Source organism: Triturus cristatus, chromosome 3_2 (assembly GCF_964204655.1).
Source record: "Triturus cristatus chromosome 3_2, aTriCri1.1, whole genome shotgun sequence".
NCBI lineage: Eukaryota > Metazoa > Chordata > Amphibia > Caudata > Salamandridae > Triturus > Triturus cristatus.
In genome coordinates, this window is record NC_140584.1 from 97684699 (window position 1) to 97708565 (window position 23867).

Below are 23867 nucleotides of genomic sequence, written 5' to 3' on the forward strand. Positions count from 1 at the left end.
AGGTTAGAGGGCATCTTGCCTTTGGCTCAGAAGTTTATTTTCATAGCCAAAGTGTAAGTTTTCATTGCCAAAGGAAATGATGCCCTTTTGTCGCTTGTCAGAAGTCCATGAAGTCCTGATTCCTCCGTTGCTAGTTTCAGATAAGGTACCAGACGCACTAGTCACATTAATGTGGGACATTTCTGGGTCTCTCTGGCAAAGCAATAATCAGACTGCCCACACTTGTAGCTGCCAAATATAGGGTGTAAAACATTTGCCAGAACAGCCATCTCCATGTCATATCTGCAGGATAACTACGGCCATTTAAATGCGTACCATTTAAATTAATTGTATGTACATCTATCTTGTGTGAATATCCTAGAAACGTGGCACAAACCTGTCCCTCCTGGACCTATGTTGGACACCTCTGTGCTAAATTATTCCTCATCAGATATAAGTAGTTCAGATCAGTTCTAGTTGTTATGCACAGCGCAGTGTAAACAGACCATATCTTTCGCTTAATGTACCCACTTTCCCTCCAAAACAAATGCGTGGCATAGAGACGTATGCATTGCGGTAGGAGCTATAATGACGCTGAGCCCGGCAGTGACCCGTGTAAGTGCTGGCATGGTGGTACTAGCTGCTGGGCTTGGCACCGGATTGGGTGGGCAAGTTCAAGGCAGGACGGAGAGCGTGGACACGGGTGGAACCTGGCACACAGAAGCCCTATCCGGACCCATGAATGAATGCGGGCGACTCTTCTGCGATCGTCAAAGCAGGCAGCCAGCAGGCTTGGCAGGGCTGCAAGAATAATATTTGCACAAGAGCTCCCTCCCTGCGTTGGGGACTGGACACGCGCTTGTTTTGCTTCTTCATCAAATGTACATATGCTTTACTGTCCTTGATTAAATAACTCAATGGAGGAAAAACTCCAGATTCCAGTTTTCTGTTTATTTCAGCGTAAAACGTGTCCTCTGTAGCTCTTTCATTAGTAAATGTATCGTGCACCGCTTTCCTTTATAAATGTGTCCAGTTGGTGTTAATGTGCCACGTGGACTAGAGTCGTGCTATGTTCCAGAAGGCATAAGTGGGGTTGTCCTTTTAAATAAAGTCAGTAGCCAGAAGCCTTCCAGTCACCCTCGGTTTGTTTGAAGGGAGTTTGTCAACGAGACCGGCTGTTCTAACTTCAGCGCCAAAATTCTTAAGTTGATTTATTTTCTACATTATACTTACAGTATAGAGAACAAATCCGCAGTTCCCGTTCCTCTTTCCTGCATCTCTAACAATCTTCAAAAACAGGAATTCCAGAATTTGGCTGTGTTTGGCCCCTTTATTCGTAGCCTCATGCATTTCAGATTAAGTCCATTATTTATTCAGGGTGCAGAGCAAAGAAGGATCTTAGCCTCATGGGGAAAGTCCACCATTCCCATCTCTCCTTATAAGTTACAACCATTACTGTTATATTTACAGCACAGAAAGGGTTATCACTTTTAAGGATGAAAGGCTGAATCAACAGTGGCTTAAGGTTTAATCTCTGGCCTATTTGGTGAATACACTGTATGGTGAATACACATCAGAGCAAGAGGAATATTAATCCACCAAACCATTTTACTGAATATATCTACACAGTACATTAAAAAAAATTAAATAGCTTTGCTTGACAAAAAAATCGTCAGTTACAATTTTATTGTACAAAGCTCCAGCAATTTACTTTAAACCAATTCACAAATAGAGTGTTAATTAATGGATAGTAAAATCCATTATATGCACACAATAAAATCCAGATGGGATGTAAAATTGGCCCTGGTACAGATGCAGTCTCTTTGTTTTGTTGCATCTGTTTGGATCACTTCTGAGATGTGACCAATATGACCTATTGCAAATGGAAAACATAAAAAAAGTTCCATGGTTCTCGGACAAATTTCAGAAGTGAAGATCGAGGGTAGTTTGTGTCACTTGTCTTAGTAGAGCATTCTGATATCTGTATCCTCACACAGGGTATTTTGTGTTAGCCAATATCAAGTAGGTAACTTTTAAGGTTCTCAGTTTCCTCCTAGCTTGAAGGCAAGTAGATGGTTTCACGATAAGCTTGGTGAAGGATCTGAGGATTAGCAGAGGGTCCTGCACTCCACCTTCTAATGGATATCGATTTAAACAAATGCTAGGGGTTGCAGAAGTGACCACAACTATTCATGACATCACAGGGCTAAGCCTTTGCTCCACCTTTAACCTCTCAACAACCTTCTATTGACTCCTGAGGAATTAAGATATGGTAACTGCATGAGGCCCAATATGGCTATCAAGATTTACCAGGATAGATTTTCCAAGCTTAACCTCTTAAATTTTGACCATGGCATTTCTCTCACATGGCTTGTGAAAACGTTTATTTTCCTGGCCCTTATTGTGGTATGATCAGACTTTTCTACTTCTACCAAAACTTCAATGGCATCAATTAAAGAAAACTAGAAGGAGAAATTTAGGTGTGAAACTGTCAACTCTATGTGGGCAAGGGGCTGGAGTCTGGCAAGATGGCCGACAGGACGTAGTGCCTGCTGCTCTCGGATCACCATCCATAGTTCTGCAAAATCCTGAGCACCTGAGCATTACTTAGGCTCTTTAATTTGGCTAGTCATGGTGTCTGGAGCAGACCGCTTGCGGAGTGGGTTGACGGCACCCTCCTGGGAGGAAGACGAGGGCTACCACTCTGTTGCGGCCTAGCTAGGCCTGTGGGGCGTGGATGATCCCTGGCCACAGCTCGAGAGGTGCAACAAGGGCACTGGTGTGGGAGATCTCTGAGGCAGAGGAGAGAGCACAGGCCTTTTGAGACTCCCCGGTGTCTGGGGGACTATTGCCTGCTTTTCCGCAACGATCGGCAGGATCAGCAGTTTGCGGAGCAGGAAGGATTGGTCCCCAGGGACAGGGCAGGCCTCTGCACTGTGGTGACCAGCAGGCTGTAGAGAACTCCTGGGAGGCCTGGTGGACAGCAAGGGTCTCCACTGGAGGCCAACAAGGAGCGGGGAGTAGGCCCTGTGTTTACTACAGTAGGCGGCAATCCTGCGGGGCACCGCTGGAGAAGGCCGCCTGCTGCAAGGAAGACAAGACCCTCTCTGCTTCCCATTGATAGCTTAGGGGCACAGCGAGAATGCTGCAGAGATGCCAAAAATCAACCTTCCTGAGCTGGGGGGTGTCCCAGATTGGTTTTAGTAAGGTGCAGGGGCATAGATTTGCTCTGGGGGACATAAGCACACGTGCTGATGATCGTCTGAGCCTGCAGCGGGAATCTGCCTGGAGAGATGCTGGAGATGCAGAGTGGACCCCTGAGATGGCCTACTCTGAGTTTTCTGCCTGGATTTGTGTGATAGAGTGGAGAGTGGCAAGAGTCGCACCTCGGGCCAGCTTGGCTCTGCAGCAGCCCTAAGGAGATCCTAGTGTGGAGGAGCATGTGGGTTGACCTGTGGTCTGGCGGCATCAGAGTTGGTGCTGGAGTTTGGAGGCACGTGGCTGCAGGTCATCTCCAGTGCATATCATAGGAGGCCTTCCTGTGGTGACCTATGAAGTGCCCAAGTGTACGGAGGTGAGTCCGGCCAGGGTGGCAGGAGAGGAGTGCCCAGAGGAGGCCCCTTCAGTGGTGGGACATCCCCTGGTGACTTAATATTCACAGGCGCTGGGCTATGGAACTGGATTGGCATGAACTGTCTGATGTATTAGTGGTGCTGTCGCTGTTCCTGGAGAACTGGGGACTGCACTGAAGCTTATTAGGTACGCAGATACTTGGTGGTGGCCTTGGGCTGTGTTGGACAGACAGAATGACCTGCAGTTCCACGCCCTGGGCATTGTAGGGGGACTACGCTGGAACTGCGGGGTGTTGCACAGCTGTGAGATTAAGCTACTATGGGTAAGGAAAAGCACACGAAAACGCCATCCTCCGACACCATCATGCAATATGCCACTCTCTGCCAGCCGTCCCAGTTGTTGGTCAGACAGGGAGGAGCAGACTTGAGGGCTCCCTCCCCAGAGCAAGAGGAGGAGCCCTTGTCCGCTGAACTAATAGCATCCATATACGGATCTCACATGACATTGGAGCACAAGTTAGAGACAATTTCCATAGATGTGAATTTGCTTCGTGCAGATTTGCTTAAAGTGGCAAACAAGGTTATGACTGCTGAGATTAACAATGAGTTGCTTCAGGGTGGGGTATCCACTCTTAGGCAGCAGATGGTGACAGTCACAAGGGATCTGGAGGTCAGGGTTGAAGACACTCACAGATATAACCTCTGTTACCTGGGTTTCCCGGAGCGGGTGGAGGGTCCTTCAGCAGAAAACTTTCTGGAACAGTGGATTAGGCAGCAGCTGAGGCCTCCGGGTCTCTCAGAGATCTTTGTGGTGGGGACACCTTTTTGTGCTCTGGTGCCGTCCCTGCCTCCTGGGGCCCTCCCTCGTTCTATTATTACTAAAATATTGAATTATAGGGAAAGAGACTGTATCCTACGTGCAGCTAGAGAAAGGAATGTTCCCAACTTTGACAATCATGCCATTGCCATTTTTCCTGACTACACCAAGAAATTTCAAGTGCAGAAAAGTAGTTTCTGGGGTTCAAGCAGAAGTTGCGTGCTATGAATCAGAAGTACATGTTGCTTTACGTATTTATATCCTTTGAAGATGCGTGGACCCAGTTCGGATTGGGACCTGGGCAGTTTCTTCATTATGATGGTGTGACTGTACTGGGTGTGTTGTTGACTCTGGGGGATAGGTGACAGTTTTTCTCATTGTTTTATAAGGCGCTGCTGGCTGATATGGTTAATGGGACAAGGAGAATGTGGCGGGAATGGGAGGGGAACCTGGGGACCTCTTTCTCGTACATGGACTGGGCCAGTATATGTGCATTATTGAGGTCTGCGTTCAGTAATGCCTGGTTTAAATTAATACATTTCAATTTCGTGCATTGTACTTTTATGTCCCCGGCAGGAATGCACAGAATTTATCTGAAGTGCACATCTGCATGTCCTCATTACAGAACCATGAACGTCCATTTTATGCACCTGGCGTGGGGTTGCGCTAAGGTGAGAGACTTCTGTGTTAGGGTAGTGGATAGGCTGGGTTGGGCCATGGTGATGGCCTGTGCACACACACTGCAGTTTTGTCTACTGGGCCTTCTGGCTCGCCTCAAAAGGCACAATATGACCTACCGGTTCCTGCAGTTAGCCCTGGTACTGGTGAGGGGGTGGATAACTATTACATGGATGGGGATTAGGGCACCCGAGGATGCATCGTGGGCCCGAAATGTTTCGGAGTGGTCGGTGGCAGAGGAGACTCTGATACAACGCAACCTATTGGAGGCTAAGTTGCACTATGCACTAAACTTCTGGATGACAACTCAGAGGAAGACTCAATGGATAGCGAAGAGTAGCTATTGAGTACCAGAAAATTGGCGGGGGCAGGATATGTAATTTGGGCCTCGGTTTTCTGGTTGTTTTTAGGTCGAGCCTGTAGCAGCGTGCCTGCGCTGCCCTGCGAGACTTTATGTAAGGGCTTCTGAAAGCTAACCACACGCTCGTGCGTGTGTTTTTTTTTGTGTCATAAGCTATTGGGTTTTGCGTGCGTCTTTCTAAGAAAGACAGCACGCAATTGGTCAAAGGCGGGCGCATGTCCCGCCTTTGCTCCGCCCATGGCCTATTGCTTGCGGTTAGCCGCAGAGGCCACATCTGTTTTCAATTATCATGCACAGATGCGTGCGCAATAATGCAAAAAAGATGTCTCGCTGTGGCGCGCGCGCACCACTCGCGGACTTGTTCTAGTTTACCTCGCGCGTGTGGATCGTCCTCAGAGAGCTCTTGTGTTTCCATTGGAAACCGTTTGTCGGCGTCAAGATTGTTTCCCAGACAACCATCTGCATCCTTGGAATTCTCAACTCTGAACGCTCCGAAGAGGTCTACGCGGAGTTTGGATTTGTGCTATCCTGTTGCCGGCATGCTGACATTTCAGCATTATTATCAGTGTCTCAGAGGTTTCCTGGCAACCGACGTGTTGTACCCTCTGTCGCCTTTCCTAGTTTCTCTATTTTACTATGCGTGCTCCGCATTTCGTGTGGTGTACAGCACCCTCTCCTTCACAGCTGACACGTAACTGGGTGTTCTTGGAAAACCAGCGTCGAGATCTGGAACAGTGCTTGCACCTTCGCAGCTGAGACGTCTGCAGGCGCCTCTGTGTGTTCTTGGCTCTGTCGCGCCTCATGCAGATTCGTGACAGCTGTTTTTCAAAACCCTTAGATAATGAATACTAACTCTTTGTTAATATTGATATTAAAGATTCAGCTCTCCATTGCTACTTTTGACGTTTTTCTTGATGCTGCACTGTTGGGAGGTTACTGCATTATCATGCGTTACCTACTGTAACTGATCTCTGCATTTCTACTCTTCAACATATTACTATTACTTCTGCACTGTTGGATGTTTACTGATTGAACATATTTTTTTTTATCATGCAGAATATTACCTCGCCTCCCCCCATTTTTTTTACGATCTTCTGGAGAACTCCTACTCATGTGGGTTAATTGGAAGGAGGTTTTTATTAATCATTTGAAAGTTTGCGGTACCAACTTATCACCAGAAAGGACAAGCATTGGCAAAGCCAATAGGTCTCGCCTTTGGCCCTTATAAGTGTTTAGCCATGCAACAGTTGATGTTGTTGCACCAAGGATATTGTGCTGGATAACTAAACACTTATAAGGTCCCAAAGGCGAGACCTATTGGCTATTCCAATGCTTGTTTCTTCTCCTGTTTACTGAAATTTGAACAGGAAATACTGGCTACTTTGCTTGGTTTTCTGCAGTAAAAAGAAGAGAACAACACTTAATTAAGGCGTTAAGAATGCAGAATTTTAGCTTTGTTGAAAACACATTCTTCATGTACAAGACAGATTGTTAAAATAATTCTCTTCTAGGTGAAGCTAACCATGAACACTGGCTGGAATCGTAATGTTTAGATTTTGTTTATCTGTTGCTGCTGTAAAATCTTTATTTCGGCATAATAGCCATAAAAGAAGAACATATATAAAATAAACCCCAAAACTAGTTATAATATTAAAAACAGTTAAAAATGTGGAAAAGAAACTGTACATCCAGATTAACGATGTATGCAGTTTTCAGTAGTACTCGTCGCTTAAAGTACACAGCAGCCAGGAATTTTGAAACAGCGAATACAGTAGATCTCGTCACATCTGATTTAAGTATTCGAAATGCATTCATGCAATGAGCGAACCCCAGATTTTTACACAAAGGTACGAGCCAATACCTTCTAGGCTTACTACAAGCCGGGCAAAAAAATAAAACATGAAGTTCATTTTCATTATCACAATTGCAACCGGGACAATTCATTGGAGAAGAGGTAGACCACCTGGTCGTAAATGCTCTAAGCGGTAGGGTTCCATATCTCCATTGCAGATACAGTTTCCTGGCTAAAATGAGGTAGATGTCATCTAAAAAAGTTCAAAATTGTATACATGTTTAATCTTTAAAAAAGATTCTGTGAGAGTGCCCACCTCTTGATTATGGAGGAGAGAATCCAACTTACTATCATAAAACAATCTAGAGAGGTGTTTGCGAGAGATCGCGTTACAACCATTCAAAGGGTCGTCCCATAAGGCAGGTATGCCCAACCTACCACATTCGCTCTTAACATACATAAGTCAGGGTATTTTCCATATCTTGGGCATACATAGTATTTCTGCCAATTCCAGCCTGTAATTTGATAACTCAGGAGCTGCCCAGAGCCTACGCCAAAACCTTAAGGGTTTGATGCCAAGCTCGTGGGCGATCGGTCTTATACCCAGATCTAACCTCAATGGGAGGAGTGGGGTGCTGGATGGTAGGGCCAATAGTTTTCTTAGGAATTTATTTTCAGTCATGCTAATGTCAGACTTACAAACATGACCCCATAGTTCACCCCCATACATCACCGCACCCCTGGCTTGTGTTTTATAAATCTTTAGTGGTGGTCCTATTGGCTTTATGGTCGACTTGTTAGCAAGCTTTAGAATGCCCCCTGCCAACTGTGCCAATTTCAGTTGGGACTTGGTTTGCTGGGGGGGCCACGTCATACTCTCAGTGATAGTTACCCCTAAGTAATCAAATATCTGGACCCACTCCAGTCTTGTAGTGCCTATTTTTGGACTGGGGCGAATAGTCGCTGGTGGATTGAGAATCATACATTTAGTTTTTAGTGCATTGATCTCCAATCCCCGCTCAAGGCAAAAGGACTCAAATCCGTCCAGTATGCGTTGAATCCCCATTGGGGATTTTGAGAGCAGGAGGGTGTCGTCTGCAAACATAATTGCAGGCACCCGATTTCCCGCCAGCTTTGGGGCATCAGTGTTTCGAACTGTATTCAAATGAGTGATCACTCCGTTGACATAGAGGCAGAACAGGGTCGGTGCCAGAACGCACCTCTGCCTTACCCCCCTGTCAACGGGGAACCGTGTTGTCAAGGCTCCATCCTTCCCGCACCTTACCCGGGCAAAATTTGCTTCATGGAGCCTCATCAAAATGTGCAAAAGATGATGCGGTATACCCAACTCATAGAGCACAGACCACAATTTCTGGCGTGGGACTAGATCGAAGGTGGCGCGTAGGTCCACAAACACCATGTAGAGGCTGCCGCCCTCCAGCGTAACCGTCTTCCAGAATAAAAGAGATAGACGGAAGATCTGATCCATGGTGGACGTGTTTTTCCTAAATCCCGCCTGGAATGGGCTCATTACCGAATGCTCATCAATCCAATCCTGCAGATGGATTAAAATTAACCTCGCAAAGATCTTTTGCGGGACATCTATAAGGCTGATCTATCATGAATAGATCTTTATAAAAATAATGGTCCGAGTCAGTGGACCTACATGATTCTTTGACTGCTGTGTTTATCATATAATTAAGATTTTATCGCACTTCCCACACAGTGATACATAATACTAGTGGTCTGAACAATGGAAAAGCTCTGCAGAATGTTTTGAAGGGTTGTCATTAAGATGATGAAACCCTTATTTTCCAGGGACCCATTATTTCTGCATGTTTTCAAGCATCCCTGCGAAATACAGGATTTTACACTACTAAATTTTGTGCAATAATAGCACCACAAACATGCAACCTATAGTATGTATGCAAATGCTGTCCCTCCCCACCCTTACAATGGGAGGAAGTAACATATCACAGTCTGAGTTTCTGCAGGTGTAATTTATGCTATGGGATATTTTCCTGTATATATGTTTTAATGGTATTTAACCCAAACCAAGATGCCAGGGTTCCATTTGTGTAGCAAGGTAAAATTACATGGAAGAGGTGTCTTAACTATTTAGAGAGTTGTTTATCTTCTGTACAATAATTGTAACATGCAATCTGTGAGGAAGTAACCAGTGTTGTTCTCATGTCAGATTCACTGTACTGTGGTAATAACGTATGCATGTGCATTCATCAGTGCAGTTGCTCTAAATGACAAGTAGTATTGGGCCATGTTTATTGTCTCCACGAGGGGGGGGGGGGGGAGAGAGAGAGAGAGAGAGAGAGGGAGAGAGAGAGAGAGAGAGAGAGAGAGAGAGAGAGCAACAGAGGCGTTATTTGGAGTGATGCTAGGGGTTGAAATTGCTACTTTCTGTTTTATGGGACCCCTCTAAATTCTTCCATCTAATTACAGCTATTTATGAGTAAGCATACCATACCAGCTTCTTTACATACTGGAGGCTCATGCCTTTCAATAAATTTGTATTTGTTTTCAAAAGAATGTGGATTCTTTTTGTGAGTTCACTACCTTTAATTTAGATAAAGGTCAAAAGGCGTTCAATATCTTTTTCGCTAATCCTATATCTATGGTGAGCTTGGTATTTCTTTTTTTCTTGAATTTCTAATATAAAATAATGAAGTGAACATTCCCATTTAAAGATTTTTGCCTGACGAATGAAAATCCGATCAAAACACAAAACGTGTACCGAGATACTCTGTCCTTTGGGAACCGATCCACCCTGTGAAAGGCCTCACAGAATAAACAAGCATTGGCAAAACCCTTAATTCTGGCTTGCATTTTGACTCCTAAAATGTTAAAGAAAACCTGCTGCAATGAAAAACAAAACGATTGCTTTCTGTACACAAAGTATCTATGAGTCAAAGAATTTAATGAGATGATTCAGTGTATTTTTGTGATTTAAAATAGTCCTTTATGCATTCCAATGCCGGCCCCTCCGTGGGAGGTGGACTGATGCACCGAACAGCCAATACCATAATGTAAGAGAGCAGCAGTCCCCTGAGTGGAGCAAAAGCCCACTCTATGTACATTTTAATTAATTGGTAACAATAGCTCTTGCAGCCAGCTACATTTTCAAGCCAAACTTAAAAAGAAATAAAAAAAAGTCTGAATGTGTTCTGTTCAGTCCATAGAACTAAAATGTTTTGTGCAACATTTTTAGGTAGGTTTGAGAACACCCCCTTGTATCCCAAACTGATTGAAACGACTTACAAAACCGATGTCAAGGGAGGCAGTGAAATGCTTGAAGCTTTGGCTGATAGTGAAGGTCATGGTGTTCCAGTAACACCCACAGTACGTTTTTCCTTCAGATGTGCGTTTTTTGTGACTAATTATAGTTGTGTTGGACAGAAGGGTCTTGGGAGCCAATTGGAATAGAACATCTGTTATGTACTATAAATGACTTATGGGGCTCTGGGCTCAAACGCGAATGCTGTCCTGCACCTGTACGATGAAAGCAGTTGGGATTATGGGGTTAGAAAAAGAAGAAAACAATTGAAAATTGCTGAAAAGAGAGTAAAAAATAACCGAAAAGCGCCACGCTCTGCAAACCTGTCACATTGCCCAGCCTCTTTAGTGGGATCAATAGTGATAATGACCTGGGAAAGCCGACAGACTGCACACAAGTTGAATCCCCTGGGATTGCTGACCTTGATATAACAGACAAGAGTTTGATGGGGTCACAAAAGGCAGTTGACCATAGGAACATGGCGCCTGCTAGTGATTAATAGCAGAAAGAGGCTTGCAGGAAACAAGGCTTGCTTGCCAGAGCGTCCCAGCTCTCCCCCAACAACCAGACCAAATTCACAGAGCTCATCAAGAGCGCAGGATCATTTTTGGAAAAGAGTTTAGGGATTCCATTTAGTGCATTGCAGAGGGATTATGAATGCACTGTTTTACACATTAGTACATATTTAAGGAACGAATAAGAAAAGTATGCAGTGCCCCCGCAATCTCTGAACATTTTACAGATTGAATAGCATGAATGTTAGAGGAGGTCCCCGTGAGAGAAGAGATTCTTCAAGATGCGCATTGCGTCGTCACAGAGAAAGTGAATCATAAGCTCCTTCCCGGCTTGAAATTCATGTGGCTGCATATAGGAAGTCACGCCTGTTAAAATGGCGGCACCCACGTGGTCAAATAAGGAATATATATCGGAGCAGCGGTGGCCCCTCCATTATGGCGGAGGAGCACCGCCCCCCTGCGACCACCTGCAAATAAAATGATAACAAAACGGGTTTCTAACCTGTTTTATTATTGTTTTATTTTAATCCCCTTGGACCTGCCCTCAGGACGCTGACAAAATCTTGTGGGTGGGTCCAGGGGGATGACACTGTGGTGGGGGAGGGGTAGTGCCCCTTCACTGCGCACGAGGCATTTCAGGCCGGCCAAACATCTCATGTGCAGTGAAGCTTTCTCCAGCCCCAGCTGCGTTGCTGAGGCTGAAGAAAGCAGGCACAGGCTCCCAGTCTGCCTGGGAGTGCAAAGTCATAGTGCTCAGGCCAATCCTGACGCTGCTTTCCTGCCGTATCATGATTGGCCGCAGTGCAGTCTGGGAGCCTGTTGCAGAAGCAGAATGGAGTGGACGGCGGAGGTGGCGGCGATCAGGTAAGTTTACATTTTTTAATATTTTTTCCCCTGACCCCTTCCCAACTCCCTCCTCTGGCCCGCCCCGCCTCTTTGGCAGGGGACGGGCTGCACCCTTATCAGAGCCACTCTTTCAGGGATGTAACACTGGTAAAGATTAACATTTTAAATATGTACTTGTGTTCGCTCTGCTTCCATTTAAACGAGTATATAATCCATGAGATTTCCTAGCATAGCAACAATTTACAAAACCAAATGCTGCTGAAACATATTGAGATTCAAAGGTATATCATGGCAGGTTTGACTGGACTATAGGGCAGTCAGGCAGCACCAGAAGGACTGGTCTGACAGGTCAGTGTGCGGCCCGTGTTTTGCCTGCTTGTGGGCCTGTTTTATAGTCCCGTGGGCCAGTTTTTACTGTTGAATTTCCAGGTATTACCACAAACACTCCCTGTAGCACGCACAAAGGCATGCAATCTCCCATACCTTCTAAAACACCTGTACAGTAGATCTTTACAGGTTCCAAACAGTGGAGGAACTGCAAATGTGGGACACTTTTTTAGCAATCTGATTTGCAAAGTTGGGGGGCGGGGGCATTTTTATTTTGACGCCTGGCCCTATTTTCTGTCTCAGGCTGACCTTGGATTGTGGGTCAGTAAACAGATAAAACTGGTAGCTTTTTTTATTATGTGTAATTGAGCTCATTTAGGTATGTTTGTCTGCCAGCATTACATTGAAGTAGTGTCAATATGCAGCACTTGGTTAGACATTCAGCTTTATTATCACTCTCTAAAATAGGATGTTTTTGACTTCTCAAGTTCATATTCTAAGAGCCAGTTGCTTTATCCTTAAGTTATGGCCTCAGACCGTGAGGTGCATATTCCTTAACCTTTTTCACTTTGGTGATCCCTTAATTCCCATTGAATAATACCTGCATGTTTCCTTCCTCCTCTCTCTTCAAACAAATGTCCTGTTGAGTTGCTGACTTTTCACAACAAGCATTAGCAAAGCCAATATTTCCCGCTTTAAAAAATTATCCAATTAAAAGATGAAAAAGAGGCAGTGCTCCAGGGAAGGGATAAACTAGAGAAAGACATTGTATTAAAAGAAGCAAGCAAACAAGATAAGTAAGAAAGCCAACCACTGATAAGCAATCTGATAACCCAAAACCCACTGTAAGTATTGAGATTTCCTTTTGTAGCTGAGGCCTAAATATGGCTCATCTATGAGGGAGTCTTAAATGCTTCTCTCGCTGTATTATGAACATAAGCCTTGGATCATTGGTCTTGTGATGAGTAGTTTAACAACTTGGTTGAAAGATAATTGCCACCATTCTTTCAGATTTCTGACTTTATATTTTTGCTTAGTGAGTGCTTTAATGCCACTATTGCAGCATGTATTACAGTGGTACTTACCTCTATCTATGTGAAGGCCATGCCTTTTGTTGCAGCACACCATGTTTCAAATATGCCAAGCTGATGCCTTTGATGTGAATGATTCTGCTGACATCTTGGAACAAGAGGCATTTCTCCTGGATGTCTACTCACTGAATCTTCTGCCTGTGAGATACTTTCCAAGGTGCTACTGCAATGCGGGTTGGGCTTTTTCACGACTATGAAATGCATACCCTCAGCATCCCTCCAAAGATTAGGCAGCAGGTCACCGTTTTTTACCTGTCCTATTGTATACAGATGTATCAAAGTCAAAGATTTCTTAATGCTTTGTGCAAAAAATGCATTGCGTTGAATTGTGTTTTACATGTGTAAAGCATGTTGGTCTCACTTGTGTGACTCCTGGATGCTGTAAGACCCGTACACATTGTTGCACACTTTGGGCCTGATTATGAGGAAAGCCAGATTCTCATCTTATGTAACTTTCTGTTGGTAGGTTTGAAGCCTGTATTGCAGCAAAAGCGGGCCCTGCGCCATTCTTTGCTCATTGCACAATGTAGATCAGGTTTAAGGAGACGCCCGACAATTATGAGCCATTGGAGGACTTGGAGGGGCAATGTTATTTTTTTTGCCCATTTTTAAATGTAGGATAGTCTGGAAATGGTTTTTTGATCTCATACAGTCATCTCCGGAGGAAAGCTGTAACCCTATGGTAGATTTCATTGGTGTCGCATATCAAGGAGAGCACCTCCAAATTATTTAATCTGTTTATGGTTTTAGTGCTAGTTGGATTTACTAAATGATTGACATGAACCTAGCCTTTTGGAGTACATCTAAATTCCCTAATTTTTAACGCTCAGATCAACTTCTATTACCCCACAGAGGTTTCACTGGGGCTTGGCGAGGCAGTTCTGACATGTCTGCCTGTGTTTCATATTTAGGGCTCTCAGTTTACGGTACGTTTGCTTCTGGATTCATCCATATTTAATTTTGGGCCATTTTAATTATATTTATCCATATTTATTTTGTGTTTTGCAGACAAATGAAGTTGTAAAACTGTATTTTTCCATATTTAACTGATAGACAGGCAGTCATACTTTGATGTCTGCCATTTTTTAGCTATGTAAGCTGCCAAATATTACATCCACTGGTAAATATAACATTAATCCACAAATGTATGTTGACATATGCCATTAGTTAACCCCTTCCCCGCTCATGACGGAACCACTCCGTCATGAGCCACGGTTGCGCTGTGCTCATGACGGAGTGGTTCCGTCATGCTGTGGCCGTTGGCGGCCGCTCTGCCCACGCGGCGCTAATTCCCCGCCTGTGCGGGCGATTAGCGCAGTGGGCGGAGACATGACGGAACCACTCTGTCATGAGCACAGCTCAACCGTGGCTCGTGACGGAGTGGTTCCGTCACGAGCACAGCGCCACCGCGCTGCCCCCAAACCCCCCCCCCAGCGCCGCGGCGGAATTCCTGCCGCGGCGAAGTGGTTAAAGAAATGTCATCTTTTTTTTTTTTTTTTTTTGCAGAGTTTTATATAGCACGAACTTGACCCAAATCCAATCAGGTATCAGAGCGCTTTACATAGCACCAGTTACGTTACATGAGGATGCTTTTTTGATAGGCACGGGGAGATTAAGTGATTTGCCCAGAATCACAGGATGTTCAGCGTCATTGCCGAGACTCAAACCCGGTTCCCCAGATTCGAGGTCGACCGCCCTAGCCCAACTCCTCTCCCCATCTTGTTTTTTAATTTCCAGTGCTGTCCATCTGCTCAGGGGCTATAATTCATGAAAGACAGCACGGATAGTCACTTAAAAGAAGTCCGATTTTCTCTATTTATTCTCTTTCAAAAATAAGTACAGACGGAAATGACATTGTTTTCTGTCTGTGGTTATCTGTAAAAATCTGTAAAAACGGAAAACTGGAAGCCTTATTTATATTTAACATTTCTTATATTAACTCTCACCTCATGTTAAAATTAATTTCACTAGAACTAAAGTTTACAACTTTGTTATGAAGTTAAGTTACATTTTAAAATTTTTGATAGTTATAGGGATAGATGACCAATAGATTTTACATTTCCTTTTGATTTTTGATGACTTATAGTTACTAACTTTTTTAATGATCTAATATACTCTCCAACTTATTTTATCTTATCTGAGCCACTGTTTATGGTTTTAGTGATAATTGGATTTACTAAATGATTGATATGAACCAAGGCTTTTGGAGTACATCTCAATTCCCTAACTTTGAGTCCTCAGATCAACTTCTGTTACTCCACAGAACCTCACCAGTCTTCCTGGACATGATTTTCTATGCACAGTGAAAATATACAATACAATGATTTCTAAGGTATGTTTGCAAAATTTTCACATTTTGCTTTTTTGGAAAAAAACGTAATTGACCAAGAGGTAACTTGTAGTATTGGAAGTAGATTTGTTTACACATGTCGAGATTACTGGAACCTCCCTACATAACCTGCTGTTTAAAAAGAAAAAGTGCATACTTACAAGGCTGGGGCCAGTATTTGCCCCTTAAATTAAAACCTGCAGCATGTGGAAGATTCCACAACAGGTTTTGATCAGTATGTATTTATTTATTTATTTTATTCATTTGTCCAGCGCCTGGTTACACCACCGGTGTGTATCCGCGCTTCGAGAGAACTCCAGGAGAAGCGGTTGCTAACTGCACGTTCGGCCGTGATGTAAGGCCAACCGTGACTTATCCTTGAAGCGGTTGCACAAATAGCCAGGTCTTTAGTTGCTTACGAAATTTATTTTCGCATGGTTCTCTTCTTAAGTTCATAGGTAGGCTATTCCATATTTTTGCGGCGCGGTACCTAAATGAGTGTTCACCCATTCTAGCTCTGAAAATTCTCGGTACAGTCACCAGGTCCTTGTCCAGTGATCTAAAGCTGCGCCCTGGTATGTATTTGGTGATTAGAGGTTGCAGATATCTTGGGCCTTTCTTTAGTAGAATTCGGTGACATTGGCACATCGCCTTAAACACGACTCTCTTTTCCACTGGCAACCAATGGAGAGCTGTCGGGGTTTTCTTAGCGTTGGATCTTCTTGGCAGGCCGAGTACCAGATGAGCTGCCGCATTCTGTACCCTCTGCAAGTTGGCCAGATCCTTCTTTGTGGCTCCAGATATAGTACATTCCCATAGTCCAGTTGGGAGGTTATTCCTGAATGTACAGTGGTCTTCCTGGCATTAGATGGTAGGAGATCCAGGACTTTCTGCAGAATTTTCATGGCGCCGTAACATTTTCCCGCTACCTTCCCGATTTGGCTCTCAAATGTCAATTCTGAGTCGAACCATACCCCGAGGTTCTTTACTTCTGCTTTTGGGGTGGGTATTTGGCCTAGTGAATCAGGCCACCACGCAGTGGACCATATGGATGGCATCTTGCCTACAATCAGTACCTCCGTTTTATTGTCATTTAGTTTGAGGCACTGATTTGACATCCAGTGTGCTACTTCTTTTAAACATTCAGAGAAACGCACAGCTGCCTGGTCCTTGTTCTGTGATAGCAAAACAATAAGCTGCGTGTCATCTGCGTAAGAGACAATCGACACCTCATGTTTCACCACTCTCTCTGCTAGTGGTCTCACGTAAATATTGAAGAGAGTGGGGCTCAGGATTGAGCCCTGTGGTACCCCCTGGGACAGGGGAATACTTTTGGATCGATATGTTTGTTGTGTAACCTGGAAGCTCCGTGAAGAGAGGAACGATGCTAATCAGTTCAGAGCACTATGTTTGATGCCACACGTCTCTAGCCTGTGGAGGAGCAGTTTGTGGGAGACGGTATCAAACGCCGCACTGAGATCTAACAGGATCAGTGCGGCTGTTTGTCCTTCGTCTGCATATTTTCTCAGAGTTTCAGAGGCCATGAGTAGCGCTGACTCAGTGGAGTGAGCACACCTGAAACCTGATTGGGAGGGATGCAAAAGGTCATTCCTATTTATATGCTCTACCAACTGTTTGTTTGTAACCTTCTCTGCAATCTTAGCCACGAATGGCAGTAGTGAGATAGGGCGGAGATTTTCTAATATAGTTTGATCTAATGATGGTTTCTTTTTTAGTGGCTTGACAATGGCCTGCTTCCATTTTGTGGGGTCAATGCCAGTTTGGAAGGAGCGTTGGATAAGATCTTAGGTCGGGCTGGATCCAGAGGGGAGCCGGATTTGATTCCTTTTGCTAAAGCTGTAAGTTCATCTATTTCCAGAATCTCAAAGGTATCCAGCGTCACCCCTGCAAAATTTGTCTGGCTTCCGTATGTCAGGCCTATACCCTGCTGTGCTTCTACCGGTAAGGTGTCGTATATCTTAGTCACTTTATTCGCTAAGAATTCTGCTACCTTGTTGCAGCTCTCAGTAGAGGCGATAGTCGTCTCTAGTTACATGTGTTCTGAGAGACTTAAGTATGGTGAACATTTCTGTGGAGGAGTTGCTGGCCCCTTCAATTCTTTCAGTATGGAAAATACTTCTGGATTCCTTGACTAGTGCATGGTGTTGTTTTAGTTCCTTTTTGTAATTTTCTTTGGCCCTACTGCAATACTCCTTCCTCCATACGCTCGAGCGTTTTACATTTTTTCTTGGCCATTTTCAGTTCATCATTGAATTAAGGTGCCGTTTCCTTTTGTCTCTTAGGGATTCTGGTGCTCCAAGGTGCTGTCCTATCTAGTGCCTCTATAATCCAAGTTTCCAGGTTAGTATTGGCTAGATTAATGTCTATATGTAGAGTAGACTTTTTTCCCAACAGCGCCTGGGTGAAGGAAGTTGGGTTGAAATTATTCTATTTCCTAGTGGTAATCTCCTTGGTCTGTTGTTCTTGCCTCTTTCTGTGGGAGGGTACTGTAAACTGGATAAGATAGTGGTCTGATCAGGGAATGGCCAAGGTGTGTCAACCTCTATCTCCATGATATTTGAAAAAAATGGGATCCAGAATGTGTCCCCCTTGGTGCGTTGGTGTCTCTACTTTCTGTGCTAAGTTAAGTCAATAGGTCCTTACATATAGTATTAGCATCTTGGTTCTGATTATTATCGAAATGTATATTCAGATCACCCAGTACCAAAACGTTTTTGTGTCGGAGAACTGGGTGTACTACCATTTTTTCCAGGCTCGTAATAAATTTCGATGGTGGACCTGGCGGGCAGTAAATTAGAAGGCCAGCTATGGTATTATCTTCCGTTGCTGCTAGGGTAAATAAGAAAACCTCACTGTCTTCTAAATCCGCTTTTATTATCTTACACTTCGGTGTGGACGTGTAGATTATAGCAATACCGCTACCTCTTGAACCATCACAGTTCTGCCTTTCTATCATATATCCATCGGGGATTGCGTCCAGAGCACCTGGGGTGGAGCACTCACTGAGCCAAGTCTTGGTCAAGAAAAGAGCATCCAGTGCTTGTTCTCTTAGAAGGTCATGGATCTCATATTTATGTTTAGCTAGTGACCTACAGTTTAGTAATGCTAGGTGTAGCTTCTCCTCCTTGTTATGATTCGTTTTAAATGTTACGGTCATGTTACAGTGATTGCATTTCGCTTCCTCGCTATCTACATTTATGGTATGTTTGCATAGTATGTCGATCGATTTCGATAGTCTTCGTAGTTCCTCTGCTGAGTACCCAATATTCCCTTGTGACCCCACAGGACCAGGGGTTCTGACCCCGGGCCCGGTCGGGTGCGGACTGGTGCAGACGGGCTTGCCTTTGGCGTGCCTGCGACGCGGTCACGTTACGCGTCACGCATCAGCTGCGCGGTCTCGTGCCCATCTGTCTTTTGAGGTGGATCGGGTGGGAAGTCAAGCCTCCCTGACCGGAAGTGACAACCTAGGCAAGCTTAGCCATGCTCTCCAAGCAACGGCACTCAGCCGGGATGGACCGGGCGGGTAAAGAAGGTATTGAACTGTGCAAATTGAACTTTGATATGATGTTTGCAACCTGTACTGTAATTTTGACATTAAAATCACCCACAACTGTTAAATTAGGAAACCGACTCTGTGAATAGATATCTTCTACAAATGCCATAATTTTCTTCATTACATAGTCCTGTTCAGTTCCCAGTGGAATATACATACTGAGCAGTAACATTTCCTTGAGGGCATTTGCATTAATAATTTAATAACCTTACCCGTGATCCCTTAAATACTTAGCCAGCTTAAATTCATATTAGATAAGGGTACATTTTTCATTGCTTAACAATATTGCCAAACGCTCTCTAGAATTACCAGAGGAAACGAGTCGCACAGCAGCAAAAAAAGAATAATATTTTTCAGAGTAAAATGTTCCCTCCCCAAAGTCTATTGGAGGCATACAATAGCTGCCTTAATTTCTTTCATCTTATCAATTAAATGGTGTATGCCCTGGAGTCCAAGCATGTTCCTGCTTAACAGGAAATTAGCTGAACAAAAGGCCCATCTTATCAGGTTGGACCTGTATGTTAGTATTCATCATACTTGGTAGCCAAATCCTATCCGTCAAGCCTTCACATTGTTGAGAATTTTACGAGGGTATAATTTTGGTAATCTCTACTATCAATCTAATAAAATGTGATAGTGTCACTATTTGGCTTTTCGCTGATTCAACCAACTCTGTTGGAGTAGCAAAGCAATTAAAAGAATTATGGTCTGTTTTTTATTGAGCTCCTTTGCCGTCACCTTCCATTTTTTTCTCAACTGTAATAATCTTTTTTAATTGGAAATTAATTGAACCCCTTCCCCTAAGACTATCTGAGTGGTGAACATACATACCTAGGAACCACCTATTTTGTCTGTGTATTATTCAAAACATTATACCAGCGTAATGATAATTAATAAAACAAATGGTCAGCAATGCAATTTCATATTGTATGTACAGTCCTTGTCCTATTTGAAAGTAATAGATTACATTTATAATAAGACATGTTGCACAAGATTAGAGCACGTGGAACACACGTACAAGGGTTTTGAGCTTAATTTTCTAGCGACTTTGCAAATTTCTCCATCCAAGGAGTTTCTATAGACATCAGGCCCTGCAATTTTGAATTTAAGGGATTCCTTATGGGTAAACCTTTTCTTTCTACTTTTTAATTTTGTTGTTTAAAGCTATGTCTGTAGAAGTCATGGTTTGTTCCTATATATTGGAAACAATTTAACATTCTTTAGCAGGCACATTTCTTCTTTCTTTCTGTTCAGCAGTAGCTTGTGGGATTGAGGTAAATAATTCTTAGAACAGCCGAACCAGCACTACCTCTGTAATTTCTGTAGGTGACTCATCTCATGTACCTCAAAGAAAACATTTGTTTGTACATATATATTTCTAGAACCAACTTGGGGATTTATTCCTCTGTAGTTTTGTCACTTATTGTAAATGTATATAGCACTTGCTACCTATAACAAGGTTTTAAGTGTTTTGTGGCGAGTAGCACACTGCTTTGGAACCCAAGATTAGAGTTAAATGGTTAATAAATTATGAATACGTGCTTCCTTTTGATTAGCTGTGGTAAGTTTTTTAAGTTTATGTTTTGAAATCCTTGTGTGTTAGTAGTATTACGAGTAGGGATAAAGTCATTCACGTGGATTAGAGAAGGGAAGTTATACATTTCTATTGGAACTGTTAGTTGGGTGAATTGGCTAAAATGATGTTTGGGAGTTCACAGTAGTCAAAAACGTTTGGGATGAGTGGAGGGATGGGATAAATGTTGAAGGGAATAGAAATGTTTTTGTCATTTTTTTAACAAATGACTGAAAGGCTAAGTATATAAAGAGAGCTTTCCCACTCCTTGAATCCCCTTATATTAATGTATGTGCTTAAATCTGAAACCATAGTACCATGTACAAGGACACATGAATAACAATAACCTCCTCACCATACCTTGACAAGTATATTTATTATGTCTAAGAATACATGCACTGTATATGCAGAAACACACACACAAACACACACTCACACATACACGTGTATACACGAATACCCACATATATATATGAAAAGAAACAAATGTATGTTAGATAGCCTTTTATATTGTAATGCTCTTAGTGCTACCTTGCTTATAATCAGATTTACATACTGTGACATAGGCGTTTTTCACAGAGAGAAGCATAAAGTCATATATACGCAATCCTCCACCTATATGTTATGTAAATAAGATGTATTTAAGTACTTTGACATATAAATGTAATGCCAAATACAGAGATTTATTCTTATATATACATTCATTTTTTTCAGTTTTTTGCTAGAACTAAAACAAAATACATATATGTGTATACAGACATACCCACACATCTTGATCTAAGTATGGGTATACTATTCTATTAAACATACACACACATATACATGCATTATACTTATTAATATTGATATACAAGGAATAAATCCCTCTATATCTGCATCCAGTCCATAGGTACATGCAGGTAATAATAGTTATATGTTCAGACATACCCATGTATGTTGTGCGTATACATAGACTGTATACGTAGACTTTTTAATATTTTTTTTAATATATTTTTTATTTATTAAAATAATTTATACATCAAAATATATTGTTATACACTTCAATTATAGTTACTTTTCCCTCTAATCATATTTGCATACTCTAATATGATGTATATGTATTATCCTAAAATAACCTAAAAAGGAGCAGAAACCTATAGGCGGACACTCATCTGCATGTATAAGTAGCAGATTTCTAATGTGCTTTTTAATATTTTGCAATGTGTTTTATAAAGTATTGCTACTACTGTATATTTTCTACGTGCAATGAGATACTGAAGGGTGCAATGTATATTAAATGTATATTGGGAAGTTATGTTTAGTTTTATTTTTTTAAAATCAATATATATATAGGCATAAAAAACATGCCTTCATACATATATGTGGACATGTTCACAAGTACATACAGATGACAGTGCCATCTCTATACAAAGTATAGACCCATATGTCTCATATGTATAATGATTTCACTATAGATAAATACTTCTATATGTGCTCAAGGGTGTATACATGTATGCATATTGCACACACACACACACACACACATATATATATATATATATATATATATATATATATATATATATATATATATATGTGTGTATATATATATTCAACACAAACAAATCTGAGATAGTTTCATATTACAAGCAAAGAAACAATATATGAGTCTTCTTATGTATTCATCTTCTGATGTTTATTCTTCTTTTCTTTGTAGAGATTTACATATAAGAATCACAGTGATGCCTTCTTTTTCCTTTGTGTTCAGATTTACATACAAGTATCACAGTAAAGCCAACACGTGTTTCGCGCACACTGCGCTTCTTCAGGGCTCAGTTAAGTAGCTAATCTCACTTCTTGCCTTGTATTTTGGAAAAAGTTCTCCCATTAGTAGAGTCTCCGTTTTCTAAGTATAAGTTCCTTAATTATTCATGTATACTTGTTGCACAGCTAAAATATATCTTCATAATCAGAGTGTATTCTTTATCAGTCCTCAGTCTACTTATATATATATACACAAACACATATATAAATTACAACGACATGTCTTGGGTGACTTTAAAGTCCAACGCTTTCCCTACTTTTGCACAGACTGGAGTTGGAATAGTAAATATTAATAGTTCCTCAGTCCAGCGCTTTCTGTAAGGCAAGTCACTGTAAGGACTTCATCATAAACTTTATTTCGGTCTGTGACGATAAAAGTGCAAGTGCAAACAATTCATAATTAAAAGTTATTAAATACATGGACGAAATACATCGACGAGCGATTAAAATGGATACACAATTACGTAACATTTCCCCCTAAAATGCAAGTAACAAGACAGTGAGGTACTAAATGCAATGGGGGCCGATCTCGAAAGAGTAGTGAATAATAGGATCCACCGTAAAAAGTTAACTGTAGGCATTGTGGTAAAAAATAAACCAGTTAAAACACGACTTACACAATTAGACCACGAATTGGTATTTAAAAGAATAAAATGTCCATTTAAAATGCATTAAAGTTTCTCTTTTTTTTTATATGTATATATTTTTTTACAATCTCCAGAAAAACAATTTTGCAGTTTGAGGACAGACCTTCTAATAGCCCACATAATGGCAAGAAACTTTGCAACTGCACAGACTACTAGCGCCAGACTTTAAAATGCGCAGTGCCTCTAAATGGCACTGGATACCAAAGCGTTTGCAAACCAGGGCGAGCCATTTGGCTCTCGGCCGTTGGTTCATAGGGCAGGCAAAAAAAATAGGACCAATCGATTCCACGGTACAGGGACACCCTGGGCAATATTGTGAATCGTTAGATGATGTGCGCCTGGAGGCTCTCAGAGCGTTCACTGGGAGTGAACCGAATCTAAATTGCATGAACAGCTTCCTATCCAGGGGGATCATAATAGCATCCAGGTAAGATTCGTATAAAGCAATCTGTTTGAACTCCATAAACTCTGTGGTTAAATGGCCCCAGGACGGGAATGAGAGGGATAACTGGGCCACCCAATACCAATAGTGTTTTTTAGAAGTTCCTTGGTGGGCAGCTGATTGCAATCCCTAGAATCCCACAAGCTCTCTAGGACGATTGCAGTGAGCAAACATTTCACTTCCTGAAGCCAGGGGATCTTCTTGAAACGATCAAGGGCCTGCAGATAGGGCA

General features: G+C 42.5%; 1 protein-coding gene across 2 annotated transcripts in view; it reads left to right on the forward strand.

Annotated features, from left to right (window-relative positions):
- SEMA5B (semaphorin 5B) overlaps nt 1-23867 on the forward strand; it is an 834612-nt gene that overhangs the window by 411714 nt on the left and 399031 nt on the right. The gene's annotated exons all lie outside the window — the stretch shown is intronic.